This window comes from Oratosquilla oratoria, chromosome 1, assembly GCF_046742065.1.
Source record: "Oratosquilla oratoria isolate Oo_2021 chromosome 1, ASM4674206v1, whole genome shotgun sequence".
In the NCBI taxonomy this organism is placed as follows: Eukaryota; Metazoa; Arthropoda; class Malacostraca; order Stomatopoda; family Squillidae; genus Oratosquilla; species Oratosquilla oratoria.
The window spans coordinates 129,301,233-129,325,103 of record NC_134777.1 but is presented as its reverse complement, the minus strand read 5'-3'; the positions used below and the strand labels follow the sequence as shown (position 1 = coordinate 129,325,103).

The following is a 23,871-nucleotide window of genomic DNA, read 5'->3' as shown; positions in this document are numbered from 1 at the left end:
GTGGCAGGAAAGGGAGGAGTGGGGGTGGAGGTAGAATGTAGATTGAGAGAAGTGAGTAAATGCCTTGGTAGATTGAAAAGTGTAATGAGAAATAGACATCTGGGAATGGATGCTAAGAGGAGGTTATATGAAAGAGTGATTGTGCCAACAGCATTGTACGGGGCAGAAACATGGAACATAAGACAGGAAGAGAGGAGTTTGAATGTATTTGAGATGAAATGTCTGAGAAGTATGATAGGGGTTACTAGGCTGGATAGAGTGAGAAATGAGGAGGTGAGGAGAACAGGGGTGGAAAGGGAACTGGGAGATAGGGTTGATGAAAGAGTATTAGGATGGTTTGGACACATGGAAAGAATGAGTGAAGAAAGATTAGTAAAAGAAGTGTGGAAGGCGGAGGTGGAAGGAGTGAATATGAGGAGCCGCATGCTGTAGGGGCTCAAGCGCCAAATTAGGAATTCCGAGTAATTAAGCATTAAAGTATGGGTACATATTACGGACATTATTTACGCGTAAAAATCAAACTGTAATATATCATTTGAAAGCTTTCGAACAGATCTTTTTTGCTATGTGTTTTTCATTATTTTTTTGTTGCATATTATTATTGAAATATGCAAATTTATGCACACCTATGTACGATTCCCAATATTCCCAATATGTGTGGCATGTAAATAAACATTCAAAATGGAAGGTAAATACATGTATAAAATATGTAATATAGTATGAATTTCATTATCCATTGTAATTATTTTTAATTATTTTTTTAAATTACGTTTGTTTGTTTTTTTACTTTTTTTTTACCAGAGACAAATCGCAATAAACACATGAAATTCACACTCACCATTCCAGGGAAGATGTTGTGCCCACGTAACTTGAATAAGGGGGGGGGATTAGTAATCGAGGATGTAGTCCGGCCCCTCATGCACGTCTACCTCACTCTCCCTTCAGTATGCAACTCTAACCCCTCGATACAGTGGGAATAAGGTAGAGAATCCTATCCCAGTCTATTGCCCCATGATCTAGATGAGATGGAGCACCCAGAACATGCAAAAACCTGAAATTGCGGGAACTGGCGCTTGAGCCCCTACAGCACGCGGCTCCTCATATGAGGGGGCATCCTAGGATGAGATGGATGGATGGGGTGGAAGGGGCATTACAAAAGAGTGGAATGTCTGTTGAGGAAGGATGGGAGAGGACAGAAGATAGGGGCGAATGGAGAGGGGTTGTGTATAGATGATGCTGTGATGCATGAGGGGGAGTGGGTGGGGGATGGGGGGTTCTCCTTTGCTGCATGGGGGGACGGAGAGGGGGGGTCGCCCAATTTATGAAGCGGCCTTGTTGTGAATGTGCTGTGTCTTGTGACACTGCTTCTGACCCAGGGCAGTGGACAGGATGCAGGGATGACCCGTCATCCAGGAAGTGCCAAGATAAGAGGGAGGGAGGAGGGTGGAGGGGAGTGGAATATATAGGAAATGGAATGGGTGGGAGCGGTTTCTATACCTTTTTCTTTTTGGCTACCCCCCGTGTAGGGGGAAAAAGCCTTTGGTATATGTAAGAATGCTGGACATGTGACCCACGGACGGACAATTTGTCCACTACCTTTCCTAGTGTAGTTCCTTATGCTCGTCATACTATATTATGTTTGCTGTGCCCTCTTTATTTGTAATTTACACTGAAGACATAATATATGAAAGTGCTCTGCTCCACATGTTTATTTTCTCAAGTGGTTACCTTGCATATATATATATACATATACATTTATATATATATATATATATATATATATATGTATATATATATATATATATACATTTATATATATATATATATATATATACATTTATATATATATATACACTTATATACATATATATATATATATTATGCATTGTTTATGTTTCATGGTTTATTGTCATAATTGTTTGAAAGTTTAAATTTCATAATCCATAGTGGTTGTTAAAGATTGTATGACACGGTTGCATAAGTTTATTTTAATTAAGCCCTTTACTTGGGCTCTGAAGTCATTGCAGGTTTCCATTATGTGTGCAACAGAAACGCGGGGGGATGTTTGGAATCTTTATTGTGATGTTAAGCATACATGGAGTGAACCACGATAGGTGAGCTACATGCTCCCAGTAAGACAGATGGGTAATGAGTGATGTGGGGGCGACATCATATTCCCTACACAGAAGGAAAACGATGCCACATCCTACATATCCAATCAATGAGGGCCTTGTGCCCAAAGAGTCCTTGTAACCCTATGGTGCCCTGCTCGTGTCGAATGCCAGGGCCCCTTAGAACACTATACCACAGCTCCCCACCCTCCATGGTGGAGGTGGAAGTGGGGGGGGATCCGCACATGAGGATGGCAGGTCCTCCATCGAAGGATGGGACGTGAAGGGCGGCATCTCTGGAGGCCGGTGGTTGCTCCCGTAGATGGTGGGGCGGCAAGACTGGTTGGACAGCGCCAATCCTTGTTGGCGGAAAGGGCATATCGGAGCTTCCAATATGAAGGGATGTAGTTGGGTAGGGCACGGCGGTCGGACGGGAGCCCAGAGGTCACGCAGGTCAGTGGCGGCTGGTGAAGGGTTGTCACCGCAAAGCACTGGTATTGCCGGTGACGGTGCTCTCTATGTGAGAAGGGGGATGAGCGGATGACGGTCTGTCATCCACGAAAAGTGGGGCCATCCAAACGGGCATGGCTTGCATTTGGATGTGGCCCAGGTGGCAACAAGTGCCTCCAGTGGTATTGGTGTGTCAGGTTTTGGCATCTGTCGGAAACCATGAGCCACACTGGACGAGGCAGAAGTGCCCAGTATTTCAATCCTGCATGTAACTGCGTCAGGGGTGGAATCTAAGGGGCGCACATGAGGACGGCTGGTCCTCCACCGAGTGGAGAGGGTGGCCCGGTGCTTGAAGGGCACCAGTACGGGTGGCAGTGACAGTGCTCGCAAAGTGCCTGGTATTTCAGCCCTGCGTGCACACTGTGTCAGGGGCAGAATCGAAGGGGTCCTGCACACTAAGACGACAGCCCACTGCTTGAAGGGTGCCAGCATGGGCGGTGGCTACAGAGCTTGCCTTACGATAGGTGTGACGATACCTTGTTGCACCATTGAGTCAAGTCTTCCTTCACTTGAACCTAAAATGCTAACAGTATTGGCCTGGGTGTGGGGGTAGCAAGGAGCATTGCGTCAGCTTACAGGTGGGTTTTCACATGGGGGGGGGGAGAACCATTGTCTTTCCTAGTGGGACAGTGCTGGGGGTCATCCTTGGAGATCAGAACATCACAAAAGTCCCGTAGGAGGTAGTCGCAAGTGGCAGCCGGTGAGCTGTCAACGGGCAATGTTAGCTCAGCGCACCTGTTCGCGGATGTCATCACCAGGACAGGCTCTGGGTAGTCAAGTGGGACTGGCCAAGCCGAAGGAGAGGAGGGGTGTTTGGACCTCCCTGTGAATCCATATGGCAGTGTTGCAGTCCCTCTCTCCAATGTTGAGGTGGTCTGGAAGCGTTTGTTGAGGGTGGGGTGGGGTCAGGTATATGTCGGCTGCGTCATCTGTGCTGTGAGGGGCGGCTGTAGAGCTCTTGATATGTCTGACACGCCCTGGTGCTGAGGGCCTATCCCCGTGATTTAAACACCTGCATAGGGCAGTGCATCGTGGGCGCTGACAGGTGGTGGAGGGCGATGGCCTGGAAGGCATTAGGATGGCAGGTGCCAGCCTTCCCAGGAGAGGGGGTGGGGGTGTGTGCATCTGGTGGAGAACCCTTTGCATGGCAACATGGCACATGCGTGCAGGTCCTACTGGGTGTCCTACACAGTCCCCATCAATGCCTCCTGTGGGCAGCAGTGGTGTCGCCACCTCCTGAGGTGATATAATTGCCATGAGGGAGCAGAGGTGGTGATACAGGTTCCTGAGCTGGGTGGGCGTGGCCTGTGCAAGTCAGTTGGGCTCCATGTGGGTGGCTCTCACAGTGAACGGGCAAAGTGGGACAAAGGCCTCCTTGTTCGGGTGGCCTGCATAAGTAGCCTGGGCCCTGTGCAGAGTGACGTTCGTGGCGGGTAGGACGAAGTAGTGGGATGAAGGCCTCTTTGTTTGCCCTACTATGTGCACAAAGGTGCGCCACTGTCACCATCACACGATTTTGCACAATCCCGTGCATACTCACTGTCATCTGTACTGCACTCACAGTCCAGCAGGTACTCCGTTCACGATTCAGGTATTATCCCATGCTTCACTGTTGCAAGCAATTGCAAGCACTGTCCTACTCACTGCACCATGTTATGTGTGCAACAGAAATTCAGGGGGATGTTTGAAATCTTTATTGTGACATTAAGCATACATGGAGTGAGCCACGATAGGAGAGCTACATGCTCCCAGTAAGACAGATGGGTAAAGACTGGTATGGGGGCGACATCGTATTCCCTGTGCAGAAGGAAAACGATGCCACATCCTATATATTTATCAATGAGGGCCTTGTGCCCAAAGAGTTCTTGTAACCCTATGGTGCCCTGCTCGTGTCGAACGCCAGGGCCCCTTAGAACACTATACCACAGCTTCATTAATTTAGAAGCATTTAATTTAGATGACATTCCAAAACTACTGCAGTTGTAATGTTGCACATTTATTACATTTATTATTTGATCCTTAGTGTACTATTAATAGGTTAAAATACTATAAGAACTTTATTCACAATTGGTCATACTCAAGGAAAATTCAATTTGTTAAATACCTGTCTGTTGTACTTTTATAAGACTATTGTTGTTACTGAAAATATAGACAAATTCAAAAAGGAATGCAAGATGAGTTTAATTGCCAGCCCCCTGAGAAAGAAGTTAGTTTTTTTTTTTTAAAAAGAACTGCTCACAAGCAAAGCACATGGTGCCCAGACCTAGGAATTAGTATCTGGTAAGACATTTCTAGTAACATTTTAGCAAGTGTCATCCACTGAAATAGATAAGATGGAGCAATTTCAGAAGGCTAACAAAGCTGCAGAAGGGTGGTTGACTAGGGCTACTAAAATAGACATTTTACCTGCTACCTCTAATGAGCTAGTAGAAGCATTAGAGGGGTCTGATAAAAAGTTGTCAAAGCCAGAAGAAATTCAAGGTCAGATAGAATTAGAACTCAATCCTAACCTATTAGATTACCTTGATCAGGCAGATGCAGTGAGACAGGGCTAGGACAACAAGATTGTGCTGACCAACTACAGGAAATGTCAGTACCAGATAAGGATTCCATCGAATTTGCAAGTATCAACACATCTTTAGTTCATGCAAAACTTCCCAAGTTAGAATGACCAAAATTTAATGGTGAAATTACCCAGTGGCAGAGTTTCTGGGACCAGTTTTCATCACATAGATGACACAGATTTGCCAGTAATTAGCAAGTTGACATATTTATTGTCACTATTAGAAGGTCCTGCTCAAAATGTGGTGCAAGGAGTGCCACACACCAGTGCCAGCTACAAGACAGTTGTTGAACTTCTAAAGGAATGTTTTGGAAAGACTGAGCGTATCATTCATGCACATGTCCAGGCTCTTCTTTCTCTGTAGGTACCAGTAGAACAAAGTAGGAACTACACTACTCAGTTGTGGATACTCCGAGATGAGGTAGTAAAACATACAGGAGCCTGGAAGCTCTGAAGGTAGCAGGCAAGCAGTATGAAGTTCTCTTGACTCCCACAATTGTTTCCAGGCTCCCAACTGATTCAAGACTAACTTGGTCAGGAGACTGTGTTGGCCATGAAAGTGACCTTGAGTGGTTATCAAAGTGGCTGAAAAAGGATATAGAAATTCTCAATAGAAATGAAATGTACGAGAACTATACCAGTGGTTCTGTTTCTAAGCCTATTGCGAGGAATGTGGAGAATGACAGAGTAATAGCAAGGGAAAGTCAGGTCTATTTACAGCCTCTGATTTACATCCCATTCCAACAGTGTTAGTTGTGTCTTTTGTAATAAGACTAGTCATAAGTCTGAAAAGTGTCACATGTTTTTAGCATTAGATGGTCAACAGAAATTTGGAAAAAAAAATAAAATAAATAAAAGAACTTTTTGTTTCGGATGTTTAAATCTGGGACATTTTCTAAAAAATGTAAGGTTAAATGTGACCAAAGTCATGGTAATCATAATATAATAATGTGTTGTGTGATGTTAAATGTAGCAACTCAAGAAAATATAGTACATGATAATTCAAATGGTTCCTCTACAGTTACTATGTTGTCAGGCCATTATGGTAGTAAAACTATTACAAACTGCAAAGGTGAAGATCTTGAATAAGAAAGGAGATATTTTCCAGGCCAAATTAATCTTTGACAGTGGTTGTGATTGCACATATGTCACTTATAACTGTGTAGAGAAATGTAAACTAGACTGGATTACTAGAACTGAAGTCCCTTATAGTAGTTTTGGTGGCCAAACCTATACCTCTAACAAGGATATACAAATTACAGGTGTTGAATGATAAAGGAGGAACCTATTCCTATTTATGCTGCAAGCATTCCCAAAATATGTAACCCACTAGTAAAACCAGTAGTTCCAGCCCATGTTTTAGATGCTTTTGTCATTTAGATTTAACAGGAGAGTTTGATCATTCTCCTTTTAAAATAGATATTTTCATTGGTCTGGATTACTATTGGAGCCTCCTAACTCCCAAGGTTTCCATACAAGAAGAAACTACTGTTGTCATGAAATCTGTGTTTGAGTGGATTTTGTCTGGAAATATTGGTAAATGTTATGATAATTCTAATGTTTCAAGTATGTCTTCTAATTCAGCTTTTGTCTTCATCCTCCCAGCTCTTATGTATATCTGAGGTATCTGATTCTGATGTGTCAAACTTTTGGGATTTAGAAACAATTGGCATTTCTAGTAAAGAGTATTAGGAGGATATCAAAGATAATGTAGTTAAGGAGTTCAGGGATAAAATAGAATTTGTGAATGGCAGGTATGAAGTTCAATTGCCTTGGAAGAATAACAATGTTAAAGATACATTAATGAGTAATAAAAATCAAGCCCTAAAGAGACTAAATTGGCTTTTACTTAGATTAGATAAAGATGAAGACATTAAGGCTGAATATAATAAGGTTTTTGATGAGTAGTCTACGGGAATTATTGAGGAGGTTCCCTTAGAGATGTTGCAACCTAAACCCATTTACTATTTGCCCTACAGACCTGTAGTAGAATTCAGTAGTAGTACTACTAAGGCACATCCAGTATTTGATGCATCTGCTAAGGGACCCAATGGAATCTCTCTAAATGATTGTATGGTTACAGGGCCATCTCTTAATTCAGATTTGGTTGAGATATTGGTCAGATTTAGGTGTTGGCTGTATGTGGTTAGCAATGATATAGTTAAAGCATTTATGCAAATCAGTGTAAACAGTCTGGCTAAAAATGCCCATATATTTTTATGCCTGGTAAAGATGGAATGAAACATGAGATTCAATAGAATTAGTTTTGGTAACACCTCAAGTCAATTTATTCTGAATGCCACTATTAAGCATCATTTAAGTAAATAACCTGATTGTGAAGTTGTTCAAGATCTGAAAAGAGACATGTATGTTGATAATTGGTTCAGTGGAGCCGATACTGTAGAAGTAGCTAGCAAGTATAGCACAGAATACGATATTATGGCTGATGCTAATGTCTTTTGAGAAACTTTCTTCTAATAGTGTTGTAATAAATTCTAAGTTTAGAGAAAAAATGCAAATTGTAAGGGACGATGAAGTTAATACTGTATTAGGTCTTAAGTGGTCTAATGATACTGATGTATTTTCTTATTCTGGTTTCAATTTTGATTCTACTGTTGAAGTTTCGTATACTAAAAGAACTACCAAGTTTGATTGCTAAGATTTTTTTTATCCTCGTGGACAGTCCCTTTATTATGTATGCCAATATTTTATTTCAGGATGTTTGGAAATTAGTTTTATCTTGGAATGAAAGTTTACCAGTTGACTTGGAAGTCAAATTTAAGAATTGGCTAGAAAGTAGACAAGACTTAAATTCACTGAATACAGATGTTATGTACCCTGGAAAGGTATTAAACATGTCGAGATTCACGGATTTGGAGATGACTCTGAAAAGGATTTTGGGGCTTGTATGTACATTAGAATTTGTATCAATAATAATTGTCGTCATTGGTCATAGCTAAAACTAGAGTAGTTTCAATTCAGAAACTCACCCTTCCTAAATTGGAACTTAAGGGTACATTACTTTGTGCTACACTTGTACATACATACATATACCAAAGGCTTTTCCCTCCTTACATGGGGGGGGGGGGGTTTAGCCAAAAGAAAAAGGCATAGAAACCACTCCCACCCATTCCATTCCCAACATATTCCACTCCCCTCCACCCTCCTTCTTATCTTGGCACTTATCTTGGCTACACTTGTAAAACTTGTAAGTGCTTTAGATTTTGAGAACAAACCTAAAATTGCATGTTGGACAGATCCCATTATTGTTTTAGGGTGGATAAAGAGTAATTCATTGATAAGAAATGTATATGTTAACAACGGAGTTAGAGATTCAACAGTTGACCCCTCCTAGTCCTTGGCAACACTGTTGGGGAGTAGATAATCCTGCAGGTTTAATGACTCGAGGTTTGTTAGCAAAAGAATTTGTAGGCAATGACTTCTGGTTTCATGGTCCTAGTACATTTGCAGGTCCCACATTTATTAATCAAGATAGTGATATTCATACAGACCATAATGTGACTATGGACCATGAACTTAAAGATGACTTGAGAACAAACCTAAAATTGCATGTTGGACAGATCCCATTATTGTTTTAGGGTGGATAAAGAGTAATTCATTGATAAGAAATGTATATGTTAACAACGGAGTTAGAGATTCAACAGTTGACCCCTCCTAGTCCTTGGCAACACTGTTGGGGAGTAGATAATCCTGCAGGTTTAATGACTCGAGGTTTGTTAGCAAAAGAATTTGTAGGCAATGACTTCTGGTTTCATGGTCCTAGTACATTTGCAGGTCCCACATTTATTAATCAAGATAGTGATATTCATACAGACCATAATGTGACTATGGACCATGAACTTAAAGATGACTTGGTATGTCTAACTGTTCACTCTGCTACTTCCATGTTTGATGTAGAAAGGTACAATAATATTAATAAGCTGTTGAGAATTGTTGGATATGTTTTAAGGTTTAACCACAATTATAAAGCTAAATCATAAGAAATAATGATTTCACTGCTGAAGATTTAGATATTAGTTATTCAAAGAAGCATTTTCCACTGAAATTCAGGCTTTGTCTAATCAAAGGTCAGTCTGTAAGAATTCTAAATTAAGAAATCTAGGCCCATTTATTGATAAGAATGGTGTTGTAAGGATAAAAGGTAGACTTCAATTTTCTACTTTATGATTCTAAACACCCATAATTCTTCCTAAAAGACAATTTTCTAAGCTCTTAGTACAGTTTCAACATATGTTCTTAAAGCATGCTGGTGTTAATAGTATATTTCATCACTGAAAACTGAATTTTATATATTTGGTTTAAGAAGAACGACCAAAATTGTAGTAAAAGTGTGTTTAAGTTGTTGTAGGCATGACAGCCGTCCATGCAGTCAACCAGCTGCACCCTTGCCAGATCTGAGAATTACTCCAGCACCCCCTTTTTCTGTTACAGGGATAGATTTTGCTGGCCCATTGTGGTGGGGGAAAAGAATACTGCCACCAAGTATTTCCACTTGGATCATAAGAGGCGAGAAGAAAGGGACGGGGAGTGGGACTAGGCATCCTTCTCCTTGTAGCCCCCACAGGGGACATTCCTAAACGAAGAAGTAAAGGAGTTTTCCGACCAGCACCCTAAGGTTTGGGTCTTTTAATGTGCGTGGATGTGGTACAGATGAGAGTAAAAGGGAAGAGATAGGTAGTATGTTTGTGAGACGAAAGATGGATGTGTTGGCTTTGAGTGAAACTAAGTTGAAAGGGAAGGGTGAGTGTAAGTGGGAGGTTATCAGGAGTGAAGAGAGGGCGAGGGAGGGAAGGGGTGGCTATTCTAGTAAGTGAAGAGATAGGTAAACAGGTAGTGGAGTGGAAGGAGGTTTCCTCAAGGATAATGTGGATGAAGGTGAAACTGGGAAAGGAGATGTGGGTCTTTGTAAGTGCATATTGGCCTGGCAGTGAGAAGAGTGTAGAAGAATGGTACGCCTTTTGGATAGATTGAAATGAGTGCATAGAGGATTTAGGGAGAAATGTCAATGTAATAGTACTGGGAGACCTTAATGCTAGGGTAGGAAATGGTCCAATTGATGGAGTGGTTGGGAAATGTGGAGTTCCAAGAAAGAATTGTAGTGGAGAGTTGATGGTGGAAATGTGTCTAGAGAGTTGATGATAGCAAATACAGTGTTTCAGAAGAAAGGCAAGCATAAGTACACATGGGAGAGGGTGGTGGATGGAAGGGTGGTAGATAGAGCGTTTATGGATTATGTAGTGGTAAATAGGACTATGATAGGAAGAGTTAAGGATGTACATGTGCTACGGGGAGAGGGTGGGGGAATATCAGATCATTTTCTGGTGGAAGGTAAGTTGAGAGTAGAGGAGGAAAGGGACAAAAGGTAGGGAGGTGCTTAGAGTGAACTCTTTAAATGAAAAGGAAAAGGAGTACAAGAAGCTCAAGGAGGAGTGGGAGGGAGTGAAGGATAGAGTAGAGCTAGGTGTGGAGGAGGAATGGGGATGGTTCAAGGAGGGAGTCACAAAGTGTGCAAGGATGGTGTGTGGAACAAGAGGGACAGGAGGAAATAGAAGGAAGGGTAGTGAATGGTGGGATAAGGAAACAAAGAAGGTTGTAGTAGAGAAGAAGCGAGCTTTCACAGATTGGTTACAAAAGAGGACAAGGGAGTCATATGAGAGGTACAAAGAAAAGAAAAGAGAAGTAAAGCAAAGGTAAATGAGGCAAAGAGGAGAGCAGATGTGAAGTGGGGTAAGATTATGACAGAAAATCTTGAAAGTAATAAAAAGATGTTTTGGAAAGAAATTAAGAGAGGAAGAGGAGGCGAATCAAGTAGAGAAGAAAAGGTAAAAGGTGTAGATGGAGAGATGATAATGGAAGAGAAGGCAGTAAGAGGAAGATGGGCAGAATATTTTAGGGAGTTGCTAAATGTGAAGGAAGATAGGGAGGGAAAGATAGTTGCAGTGGGAAATGCTAAGAAAATGAGTGATGAGTGAGAAAAATGGAGGAGAAATAAGGAAGGATAAAGTGAAGGCAGTTGTTAAGATGATGAAAGCAGGTAAGGCACCTGGTCTGGATGGATGCCATGCAGAATGTCTAAAAAAAGGAGGTACAGTGATGGTGGACTAGCTGGTGAGGTTATTTAATGTTTGCTGGAGAGAGGGTAGAGTGCCGGAGGACTGGAGGAGTGCCTGTATAGTTCCACTTTACAAGGGAAAAGGAGACAAGTGTGAATGTAGTAGTTTCAGAGGGATTAGCTTGTTAAGTGTAGTTGGGAAGGCTTATGGGAGGATCTTGATTGAGAGGATTAGGAGAGGAACAGAGGGAGTAATTGGTGAGGAACAATGTGGATTTAGGACGGGTAGAGGTTGTGTAGATCAGATCTTTGTGGTAAGACAAATATGTGAGAAAGCTATAGGATAGGGGAAGGATGTTTTTTGGCTTTCATGGATCTGGAAAAGGCTTACAATAGGGTAGACAGAAAGGCACTGTGGGAGGTTATGCAGATATATGGGATAGGAGGAAAGCTTCTAGGAGCTGTCAAGAGTTTTTATGAGAGTAGTAGAGCTTGTGTCAGGATTAGAAATGGAGAGAGTGAGTGGTTCGAGGTAAAGGTGGGACTTCGTCAAGGATGCGTTATGTCACCCTGGCTGTTCAACTTATACATGGATGGGGTAGTGCGAGAGGTAAATGCAAGGGTAGTGGGTCAGGGATTGGAGATGGTTAAAGAAAATGGAGAAAAATGGGAGGTGAGCCAGCTGTTGTTTGCGGACGACACTGCGCTTGTGGCAGGATCGGAGGAGGGACTGAGGAAGTTGGTGACAGAGTTTGGGAGAGTATGTGATAGAAGAAAGCTAAAGATAAATGTGGGTATAAGTAAGGTGATGAGATGTACAAGGGGTGAAAGTGGCAGTAGACTGGAAGTGAGCATTAACCCATTTCAGCTCAGTGGTACATATACGGCACATTAAAAGCATGATGTAATATTGCATCATACATCGCTCTGGGTTGAGACAAGCCTGAACAAGTGTACTGGGAATGCACACCAAACCTGCTACATGTTCATATGAGTACAGCCCCTTAAACCTGCCAGTCTGTGCTCTGCTGTCACGTTGAAAAGAAGTGTTGCTGTTCTCTGCCAAAAACAATGGCTTCCAGAAAAAAGTAAGTATATTTTGCACATTTCTTTGATAACTAGGTTCTTTTGACAACTGCACATGTTGAACAAGTAATAAACTGACCTCTCTAGTTAACTTTCATATTTGTCTAATCCATTCTTTTTTCTGCATATCATTTTATATTTGCTGTGCCATATATGGTTCGCTGAGCTAATGCAGATACATTTTTTCTGTGTACACATATTTTATGAATATCGAATTTCTAGCATGTTCTAAGTCCATTTTATGTTTCATATTTCAGATCCCTGACTATGCATGACATATTAGCTGTATTAGAAGAAGATGAGAGCCATGCAGAAGTTTATATTGAGCCTAATGATCCCGGCCTATTGACTGATGAAGACTCTGCTGATGAAGACGATAGTGGATTGATAGATAATTTGTCCGGCAGACAACTGACTGGTAATGCTGAAGCTGTTTTCCATGACGGACGACGTACAACTGAAGATGATTGTGAAGCTCAACTGAGTGGTAATGATGAAGCTATTTTCCACGACGAACGTCGTACTACTGAAGATAATGGTGAGGCTCATAATTCTTCGCCTATCAATAGCTATAAGACTCCCAAATGGAGTCTTGGCACTTCACTCACACCTGGTGACTGCATATTTCCTGAGGCAAATTATGCAAAATATAGAGATTTTACTCCAGTTGAACTTTTTGAACTATTTTTTGATGATGATATGTGGATCAGACAATTGTCTATGCAACTTTCAAAGGTGAACCAGATTTCTTGGTAAGCAAAGATGAAATGAAAGTGTTCCTTGGAATTTTGATAGTATCTGGCATCGTTCCTGTATCTTCTCGGAGGATGTTTTGGAGAAATTCATCTGTGACAAGAAATGAAGCTGTCTATCAAGCTATGAGAAGAAGAAGATTTGAAAAAAATTATGCAGTTCATTCATTTTTCCGATAATTCTTCATTGGATACAACTGACAAATATGCCAAAGTTCGTCCACTCTTAAGACATCTAATAAAGAAATTCATAGAGGTTATATTTCATTGTTAATTTTAGATTTGTAATATCCTAAAACTGTAATATAACTTGTCAATTTACAAATAAATAAGTGCATTTCGGATACGGTCGTTTTTTCTTTCAACATAAAAATATGTACTTGGATATGCTCAGTGGTACATATATGGCACATCGTATTCTAGCAATAATATTGTAGAGAAAAGTAAACCGAGACGTTTTCCTAATCAATTAGGTAGAACCAACACCAAAAATATGATAAGATATGAAATTACTACAAAAAAAATAATTGGAGCTGAAATGGGTTAAGGGAGAGCGACTGGAGGAAGTGGATAGTTTTAGATACTTGGGTGCAAATGTGGCAGGAAAACGTGGAGTGAAGGTGGAGGTAGAATGTAGATTGAGAGAAGCGAGTAAATGCCTTGGTGGGTTGAAGAGTGTAATGAGGAATAGACATTTGGGAATGGATGCTAAGAGGAGACTGTATGAAGGTGTGATTGTGCCAACAGCACTGTATGGGGCAGAAACATGGAACATAAGAGAGGAAGAGAGGAGTTTGAATGTGTTTGAGATGAGGTGTCTGAGAAGTATGATGGGGGTTACTAGGCTAGAGTGAGAAATGAGGTGAGGAGAAGAACAGGGGTGGAAAGGGAGTTGTGAGATAGGGTTGATGAAAGAGTATTAGGATGGTTTGGACACATGGAAAGAATGAGTGAAGAAAGACTAGTAAAAGAGGTATGGAAGGCAGATGTGGAGGGAGTGAACATGAGGGGACGTCCTAGGATGAGGTGGATGGATGGGGTGAAGGGGGCTTTGGGGAAGAGGGGAATGTCTGTTGAGGAAGGACAGGAGAGGACAGAAGACAGGGGTGAATGGAGAATGGTTGTATATGGATGATGTTGTGATGCATGAGGTGGAATGGGCGGGGGGATGGGGGGTGAGGTAGTATGTGTGAGCAAAATTTGACGCAGCCTGAAGGGATTTCTCCCCGTCTTCTCCTTTTATGCATGGGGGGACGGAGAGAGGGGGTCGCCGATTTAATGAAGCGGCCTTGCTGTGGATGTGCTGTGTCTTGCGACACTGCTTCTGACCCAGGGCAGTGGACAAGGTGCAGGGATGACCCGTCATTCAGGAGGTGCTAAGATAAGAGGGAGGGTGGAGGGGTGTGGAGTGTATTCAGGGATGGAATGGGTGGGAATGATTTTATGCCTTTTCCTTTTTGGCTACCTCCCTTGTAAGGGGGAAAAAGCCTTGGTATATGTATGTATTACTTAGTGCTGATTTTCCAAGAAAGAAATTTTGTTACTTTTCGCTTGTGCTGTAGTTAGGGCAGTCCATCTTGAACTCACAGTCTATGTCACTGGCTGATTGTATGCTAGCTTTAAGGAGATTTGTAGCTCATAGATGTATTCAAAGTGTAATTTACTATAATGCAAAAACCTTTGTTGCAGCCTCCATAGTAGTACAAAGGTTACTTGGACACTTGACACCTAAGTGGAGATTTAATGTGCCAAGGTCTCCATGGTGGGGAGGATGGTTTGAGAGACTTGTTGGGTCAGTTAAGTTAGCGCTAAGAAAGACTTTGGGAGTAAAATATGTAAGTATGGCAGAATTAGAGACTATTCTTATAGAAGTTAAATTCTGTATAAACTTATAAACTCTCAACCCCTGACCTTTGTAAGTGATGAACCAGATTTAGACCATTATCTAACTCCTTCCCATTTTATTATTGGTAGAACTATAACATCTAAGCCCCCTGTTGATATCAAACTACATACTGTAACTTCTGAATAGTCAAAAAAGATTTGACTCAAATATTAGAACACTTCTGGAATATTTGGAGGAAAAATTATATAGCAAATCTCCCTTCTGTTGTAAAGAGATTTAACCAAAATGTAAATTAGGAGTTGGTAGCATTGCACTAATCAAGGATGACAATATGCCTGGATTGCAGTGGCCTATTGGAGTGATTGTAAAGGTATATCCTGGAAGGGATGGTTTAATTTACAGTGTAGATGTTAAAACTAGAAAAGGTGTAATTAACAGATCAATTCAGAGACTACATGATTTGGAGTTAAATTATCGTTTGTCTAATGTTTTAAGGGAATGTTGCGCCGCTTTATAGAGTACGTGAATTTCTTTTTTCAAGCATGTGTTTAATGAATATAGGTATAAATATCCCTTACATTAGTGTGTAATTCCTCAGGGTATTGTGTTCCTCCCATGTATATATAAAGCATAGTGAATATTTAATGAAGATATAGTGAGCACTAGTGAAGCTCTAATTACTTGATGGAAAATCCTTCCACATCATTCAGCTTGGTATGAAATGAAAGCATAGAGTCTGGGGAACAAATCTTATTGAAGACATTTTTTCAAATTAATACCTCTGATTTTATATTAGTTTCTCTGAATAATTAAAAAATGCTGCAAAATTCAGGTTTCATTTTTTTTTTTCTAAAAATTCAGTTTTTATATTTTCTACTATAGAAAATAAAGAGCATGATGTTTTCTTTCAAATGAAACAAAAATGACAAAAATCCATAAAGAACAACCAAAGATATTACAACAGAAAGAACAAAAACAAACTTTACAGGACAGGGGATTTAAATTTTTGCGACCATTTGTTTGATGGTTGCGATGTATAACAAATCTCCGATTTCCTCTTCTTTGCTGATGAGGTGTGAGGTGAGGGTGAATGGTGTGGCATGGGTGGAGCTGTAAGGTGGGTGTGGCTAGTAAATGCTTGTAGTGCTGGATGCAGCTTTGATGCTTTTCTCCTCTTTCTTTTTCCTTCTTGTTTCAATTTCAGGCACTCATGGGCCCTCTCTATATTCTGCCGCTTCACTCTCTTGTTTCTTGTTAATTTTTTCATGATCACAGCAACAATACAGGGTGATGAATCAAAATTGTTGCGTATGGTGAGAGTGCCAGGAGCAACGTCACCTTACTTTGACCTTTTCAAGAGTACTGGTGCCCTGTCCACTGCTTTTGTGGAGTATGGTGGTGGGAGGAGTTGCCAAATATCTCCATAAACACAATTCTGTAGCAAAAAATTATATAGCTATAGAAATGTTGATGCTATTTCAATATAGAGATTATTTTTTATGCAATGGGGTTGCCAGAGGTTGCCAATATTTGATCTATTTTATGCTGTATAAAAAAAAATAGAAATGAAATAGTTGTATAACTTTGTATTGGTGTTCCCACCATCATAGAGATTCTTTTGAAATATTTACCTAAAAGCTGTTGTTTGCGGACGACACTGCGCTTGTGGCAGGGTCAGAGGAGGGATTGAGGAAGCTGGTGGCAGAGTTTGGGAGAGTATGTGATAGAAGAAAGCTAAAGATAAATGTGGGTAAAAGTAAGGTGATGAGATGTACAAGGGGTGAAAGTGGCAGTAGACTGGAAGTGAACATTAAGGGAGAGCGACTGGAGGAAGTGGATAGTTTTAGATACTTGGGTGCAAGTGTAGCAGGAAAAGGTGGAGTGAAGGTGGAGGTAGAATGTAGATTGAGAGAAGCGAGTAAATGCCTTGGTGGTTTAAAGAGTGTAATGAGGAATAGACATTTGGGAATGGATGCAAAGAGGAGGAGACTGTATGAAGGAGTGATTGTGCCAACAGCACTGTATGGGGCAGAAACGTGGAACATAAGAGAAGAAGAGAGAAGGAGTTTGAATGTGTTTGAGATGAGGTGTCTGAGAAGTATGGTGGGGGTTACTAGGCTAGATAGAGTGAGAAATGAGGAGGTGAGGAGGAGAACAGGGGTGAAAAAGGATTTGGGAGATAGGGTTGATGAAAGAATATTAGGATGGTTTGGACACATGGAAAGAATGAGTGAAGAAAGACTAGTAAAAGAGGTATGGAAGGCAGATGTGGAGGGAGTGAACATGAGGGGACGTCCTAGGATGAGGTGGATGGATGGGGTGAAGGGGGCTTTGGGGAAGAGGGGAATGTCTGTTGAGGAAGGAAGGGAGAGGACAGAAGACAGAGGTGAGTGGAGAATGGTTGTATATGGATGATGTTGTGACTGCATGAGGAGGAATGGGCGGGGAAGTGGGGGGTGGGGTAGTATGTGTGAGTAAATTTTGACGCAGCCCGAAGGGATTTCTCCCCGTCCTCGCCTTATATGCAAAGGGGGACGGAGAGGGGGGGTCGCCGATTAAATGAAGCGGCCTCGCTGTGGATGTACTGTGTCTTGCGACACTGCTTCTAACCCAGGGCGGTGGGCAGGGTGCAGGGATGACCCGTCATCCAGGAGGTGCTCAGATGAGAGGAAGGGTGGGAGGGGTGTGGAGTGTATTTAGGGATGAAATGGGTGGGAGTGTTTTTGTGCCTTTCCCTTTTTGGCTACCTCCCTTGGAAGGGGGAAAAAGCCTTGGTATATGTATGTATGTACCTAAAATTCGCTCACGTATCACAATTTTTCAAATGATTGCTGGCGACGCTCCCTTAACCCCTTCCATACGGTGCCGCACAAGTTGGCGTCATGGGGCGCGAGGGTATTAGCGAGGCTGCCATATCGGCGTGTTGAGTATCTGTATTGTAGTCGCCCCTCCAATTTTCCATTCTTTCTAATTCTTTTGTAATCGCATTTTCTATGGTTATCAAAATTCACGGGTGAAGAGAGAACGATCGATATAAGCGGTGACTATATTTTATGATGCGAGTATTATTACGACACGTCGTACGGCTGGCATTGGCTGCTGCCACCGAGATCTAAGTCCATGACGCCTACGTGTGCGGCACCGTATGGAAGGGGTTAAAGGATACTTCTCAACCAGTAGTTGGTAATCCTGAAGTGGAAATATATACCACTGCTGATAAGTTATCAGATCAGAGTTCTGATACAAATGTTATTGATGATAATGTGTGTTCAAGGGGAGGTCGTCCAATTAGGAGGCCTCAAAAACTAGATTTATGAAGTGTCTACTATAAAGGTATTGAATCCTTTAAATTGATTTGCATATCTATTCTAAATGCTTAGGAGGTCATGACTTACTCTGTGTTCATTTCAAGAAGGGTTGTTCAAGTAGGTACATGGTCTACCTCACCTACTTCTTAACTAGTTGTGTGATATCCCTTCATTGAACTGTGGTTAACTTGTGGAAATAAGTAGCTTTCCCCCTTATGATGGGGAGAATGTTAAAGATTGTATGGACAAGGTTGTATAAGTTTATTTTAGTTAAGCGCTTTACTTGGGCTCTGAAGTCATTGCAGTTTTCGTTAATTTAGAAGCATTTAATTTAAGAGACGTTCCAAAACTATTTCAGTTGTAATGTCATACACTTATTGTATTATTTGATCCATTAGTGTACTATTGATATATTAAAATATTATAAGAACTTTATTCATGATTTGTCATGCTCAAGGAAAATTCATTTTGAAGGTTGTATAAGTTTATTTTAGTTAAGCGCTTTACTTAGGCTCTGAAGTCATTGCAGTTTTCATTAATTTAGAAGCATTTAATTTAGGAGACATTCCAAAACTATTTCAGTTGTAATGTCATACATTTATTAATGTATTATTTGATCCATTAGTGTACTATTAATATACTAAAATATTATAAGACCTTTATTCATGATTTGTCATGCTCAAGGAAAATTCATTTTGTTAAATACCTGTATGTTGGAGATGATTGTTGTAGAACTTTTATAAGACTCTTAGACTGTATTATAAAAAATATAGACAATTCAAATAAGAAAGCAAGACGAGTTTAATTCATAATTGTGCCCCCCCCCAAGAATTTTTTTTTTTTTTAAGAACTGGTCACAAATAGAGCACAATGGTTGTGCCATCTCTTGTAATTTGTTTTCATTCACAAGTTCTACAAACAGGAAAACCATCATACTAAGTGTGGAGCCGACTCGGGTGAACCTTATTTGAACCACCAAGTTGTATCATGAGTTGGTTTTCGCTCTTTTAATTCAGCCTCCCCAAGATTTTGCAATAGTCTTCCACTTGATCTACGACGTATGGTCAGTATACATGGTTTCAAGGATAAACTCAAGACGTTCCTGTTCTCTGAATGTTACTATATGGAAGACCTCACCATCAATCAAAGAGGAATACAGATTATGAAATTGAAGTAGATCTTAATTGATGCGAGGGTCCTGCGGAGTTACGGGAATACTATTGGTGGAGTGGGACCAGATAAATAAAGTCTACGCGTAACAAGTATGATCAAACTGGTGCTAAGCCCTAGCAAGTATTAAGTCGGCCTATAGCCGATTTGCTCAAGTTCACCATACCTTTCACTTTCATCTCTTAACAATAAATATCAAACTGATATGTAATATTGTTATCCATTACATGCAAGAAACTACTTACATACAATTTTGTTCTGTGGCCCAAAGTGCAAAACCGCTAAAATCGGAGACGGTGCACATAACATATGCGGTGGTTGTGAGACGATATAATTTACCCTAATTTACGAGGCCTTCAACATTAACCAACATGATTGGGCGTCTTCTCTCATATAGGGACGACGGACCGACTTGTATATCTCTCCACCCAACTACCAAACTCCGCCCACTTGTCGAATACAAACTATACGCATTAGTGGTGGGCGTAATTGATTACAGTGTAAAATTTCAGTAATCGATTATTATTTACAGTAATCGCTTACCAAACGATTACTTCAGTCAGGATTGAACTAGGGTCAGTCTCAATATATTTCAGTCTAATAACACTTTTGTTGGATATGGGGATATCACAACTTACATACATACCTGTGGGTACGACAAAGCAGATGAGCCTAAGTGTTTGGCTATCGGTACTAAGGTTCAGGTTTGAGGTGCCTTACCTTTATATCGGCACCCCTCTACATGTATTTACTACTCTGTTTGAAAAGCGCTTCTATTTTGATACCGTTTCCATGTTTGACATACGTTTTCTGCCTCCTCCATTATATTTTCTCTTGCTTTCCATAGTTTGTATACATTTTTTACCTTTTACATTTGTTCTCTCAAATAAGAATTCCCAACTGTTAATTCATCGTTGTATTTATATATATTTGACTTTACTTTTACTCCTTTGTTTTCCATTAGGATGTGTATTAGGTCTTCCTTCTCATTGTTGCACAGTTTGCACATTCTCTTATCATTCTGGTGATTTATTTTTTTCCGTAGTAACAATTCTTGCACTATATCATATTACTGACTCTGGTCTATTACCATAGCAACCTTCCTTCTTTATTTCTACTTTCCATTTTTTTTTTTTTTTTTTTATCTGCAGTCTTCTTTTCCACTCCCTCTTTCCATTTTCTATGGTTTCTTGTTTATATTTTGTTCGTTATTTCTTTCAGTTTCATGTTTTTCAGCCCTTGTGTCTTATTTTATTCAATTTGCTCTGTCTTCCCTTATTTAATAAACAATTGCCTCTCTCTATTATGCTTTTTACATATTTTAGTTCCCTTTCTGCTATCCTCATTTTCATATTAGATATTCCCATTTCTCTTAGTGTTTCTAATGCTGCATTTTTAGGTGCTCCCAAAATATTTCTACATATGTAATGCCAAAATGGCATCTATTGAATATTCTTTTATTATTCACGAGTGGACGTTAATCCCACCGCTGCTATAACGAAATTAGGTAGTGCCATCGTTGCATCCACAAAAATTAATTATTTAATGAATGGATGGTCGAGATGTTTATAACGCCTTGTGATCAAAAGTACTTACTTGTGCGTCGATAACGACGGTTCTTCGGTTTCGGTCGCTCCTGGGTGGGTCCTTGCCTTCCTTTGTAACACACGCTCCACTGCCTTAGTCTCACTCTAGCCTAATTCCCTATCTCCTAACCATTAATGCTAGCCTATCAGATCCCCCCTTTGTGTATACTTCTCTCACACTCGCATTCACCCCACCACCCACGCGTGGTCCTTCCCTGGCACTGCCTTACCCAAGCCAACGCGAGGGCACCCCCCCCCCCTGGTGGGAAGGGGGATACCAGCGCTCGTGCCCTTTGACCCCCCTCCCCCCCCCGAAAGAGGGGGGTGGGTGCCAGCCGTTCGTCCCCGTCCGCGCCATACACACTCACGCTCACACCACACGCCTTTATAAAACAGTGGTCAATCACGCCACTTTTGAGGATGACACTCCATCAACTATATACAGTATCTACAATGGTTATTGGGAAATCCTACGTTAAGTCGGATTATCTTAACAAGTTAATCCCTCTGAAACTACTACATTCACACTTGTCTCCTTTTCCCTTGTAAAGTGGAACTATACAGGCACTCCTCCAGTCCTCCGGCACTCTACCTTCTCTCCAGCAAACATTAAAGAACCTCACCAGCCAGTCCACCATCACTGTACCTCCTTTCTGTAGGCATTCTGCATGACATCTATCCAACCTAAGTGCTTTACTTGCTCTCATCATCTTAACAACTGCCTTCACTTCATCTTTCCCTATTTCTCCTCCATTTTCCTCACTCACCACGGTCATTTTCTTAGCGCTTCCCACTGCAACTACCTTTCCCTTCCTATCCTCTTTCACATTTAGCAACTCCCTAAAATACTATGCTCATCTTCCTCTTACTGCCTTCTCTCCCATTATCATCTCTCCATCTGCACCTTTTACCTTTTCTTCTCTACTTGATTCGCCTCCTCTTCCTCTCTTAATTTCTTTCCAAAACATCTTTTTTTTTTTTTTTACCTTCAAAATCTTCAGTCATACTCTTACCCCATTTCACATCTGTTCTCCTCTTTGCCTCCTTTATCTTATGCTTTACTTCTCTTTTCTTTATTTTGTACCTCTCATATGACTCCCTCGTCCTATTTTATAACCAATCTGTGAAAGCTCGCTTCTCTTCTACAACCTTCTTCGTGTCCAGATCCTACCACTCACTACCCTACCTTTCATTTCTTCCAGTCCTCCTTGTTCCACACACCATCTTTGTACACTTTGTGGCTTCCTCCTTGAACCATTCCCATTCCTCCTCCACTCCTGTTTTTACTCTATCCTTCACTCTCTCCCACTCCTCTCTCAGCTTTTTCTTGTACTCCTTTTCTTTCTCATTTAAGCAGTTCACTCTAAGCACCTCCCTACCTTTTGTCCACTCTCAACTTGCCTTCCACCAAAAAAATATCTGATATTCCCCCACTCTCTCTACTTAGAACATATATATCCTCAACTCTTCCTACTATACTCCTGGTTACAACAATATAGTCAATTAACGCTCTATCTACCACCCTTCCATCCACCATCCTCTCCCATGTGTACTTATGCTTGATTTTCTTCCTCCTAAACACTCTTTCGAGACACATCTCCATCAACTCTCCACTATGATTTTTTCCTGGAACTTCACACTTCCCAACCACACCGTCTATTGGTTCATTTTCTACCCTAGCATTAAAGTCTTCCAATACCACTACATTGACACTTCTCCCTAATCCCTCTATGCACTCATTTAAATACACCCAAAAAGCCTCCCTTTCCTCCACACGCTTCTCATTACCAGACCCATATGCACTTACAAAAACCCATATCTCCCTTCCCAGTTTCAGCTTTGTCCACATTAACCTTGAAGAAACCTCCTTCCACTCCACTACACGCTTATCTATCTTTTCACTTACTAGTATAGCCACCCCTTCTGTCCCTCATTCTCTCTTTACTCCTGAGAACCTCCCAATTACATTCCCAAAATCACACTCGCCCCTCCCTCTCAACTTAGTTTCACTCAATGCCAACACATCTTTCTTTTCACAAACATACTACCTATCTCTTCCCTTTTACTCTCATCTGTACCACATCCACGCACATTAAAAGACCCAAACCTTAGGGTACTGGTTGGAAAACTCCTAGACCCTCTTATGCCTTTAACTTTTTTAGGGATGTCCCCTGTGGAGCTACAGGGAGAAGGGTGCCTAGTCCTAACCCGCGTACCGTTTTTGTCGCCTCGTACGTCTCAAGTGGGAAGACTTGGTGGCAGTATTCTTCCCTTTGGTTATGTTTGAGAAAAATAAGAAATGTAAACTTCCTATGCTATTATGAGTAACCTGGTGGTTTACAAATATCTTTTTGTAATGACAATTCTGCATCACAGACACATTCCTAACTAGTGAAGTTTCACAAGAATTTTTCAATGTTTCACGGAACACGAAAAGAAAAACATGATCTTACAATGCTGAATGGCTAACCAAGGCTCCAGGCCTTCATGACTGACTAAGGCTTCAGGTCGCACAGGTATCCAATCCCAGGCATGTATACACACACACACACACACACACATATATATATATATATATGTATATATATATATATATGTATATATATATATATATATATATGTGTGTGTGTGTGTGTGTGTGTGTGTGTGTGTGTATTTACCTAGTTGTATTTACCTAGTTGTATTTTACGGGAAGGGGAGCTATGCTCGTGGTGTCCCGTCTTCATATCTCATTTTATCTAAACTATTTTTAAATTCATGTATTGTTTTTGCACACACCACTTTCTCATCTAACTTGTTCCAACTGTCTATTGCTCTGTGAGGAAAGCTGTTCTTTTTCAAATCTCTTCTATAGCTGTCTTTTTTT

The 23,871-nt window shown here is 40.9% G+C and overlaps 1 protein-coding gene and 1 pseudogene across 5 annotated transcripts in view; one reads left to right on the top strand and one right to left on the bottom strand.

Moving 5' to 3' along the window:
• The window catches only part of LOC143026970 (uncharacterized), a 79,853-nt gene extending 56,437 nt beyond the window's left edge, over positions 1–23,416 (bottom strand). Inside the window, exon 1 of one of the 5 annotated variants that reach the window (XR_012966551.1) lies at positions 19,665–20,001. The gene's annotated coding sequence lies outside the window, so the exon portion shown is untranslated. Of the gene's footprint in view, positions 1–19,664; positions 20,041–20,065 lie in introns of those variants that run through there. The other 4 variants (XM_076187790.1, XM_076187781.1, XM_076187773.1 and 1 more) reach the window with 4 other exon arrangements.
• On the top strand, positions 1,954–8,194 carry LOC143026995 (uncharacterized; annotated as a pseudogene).
• Positions 23,417–23,871: the final 455 nt, after the last annotated feature.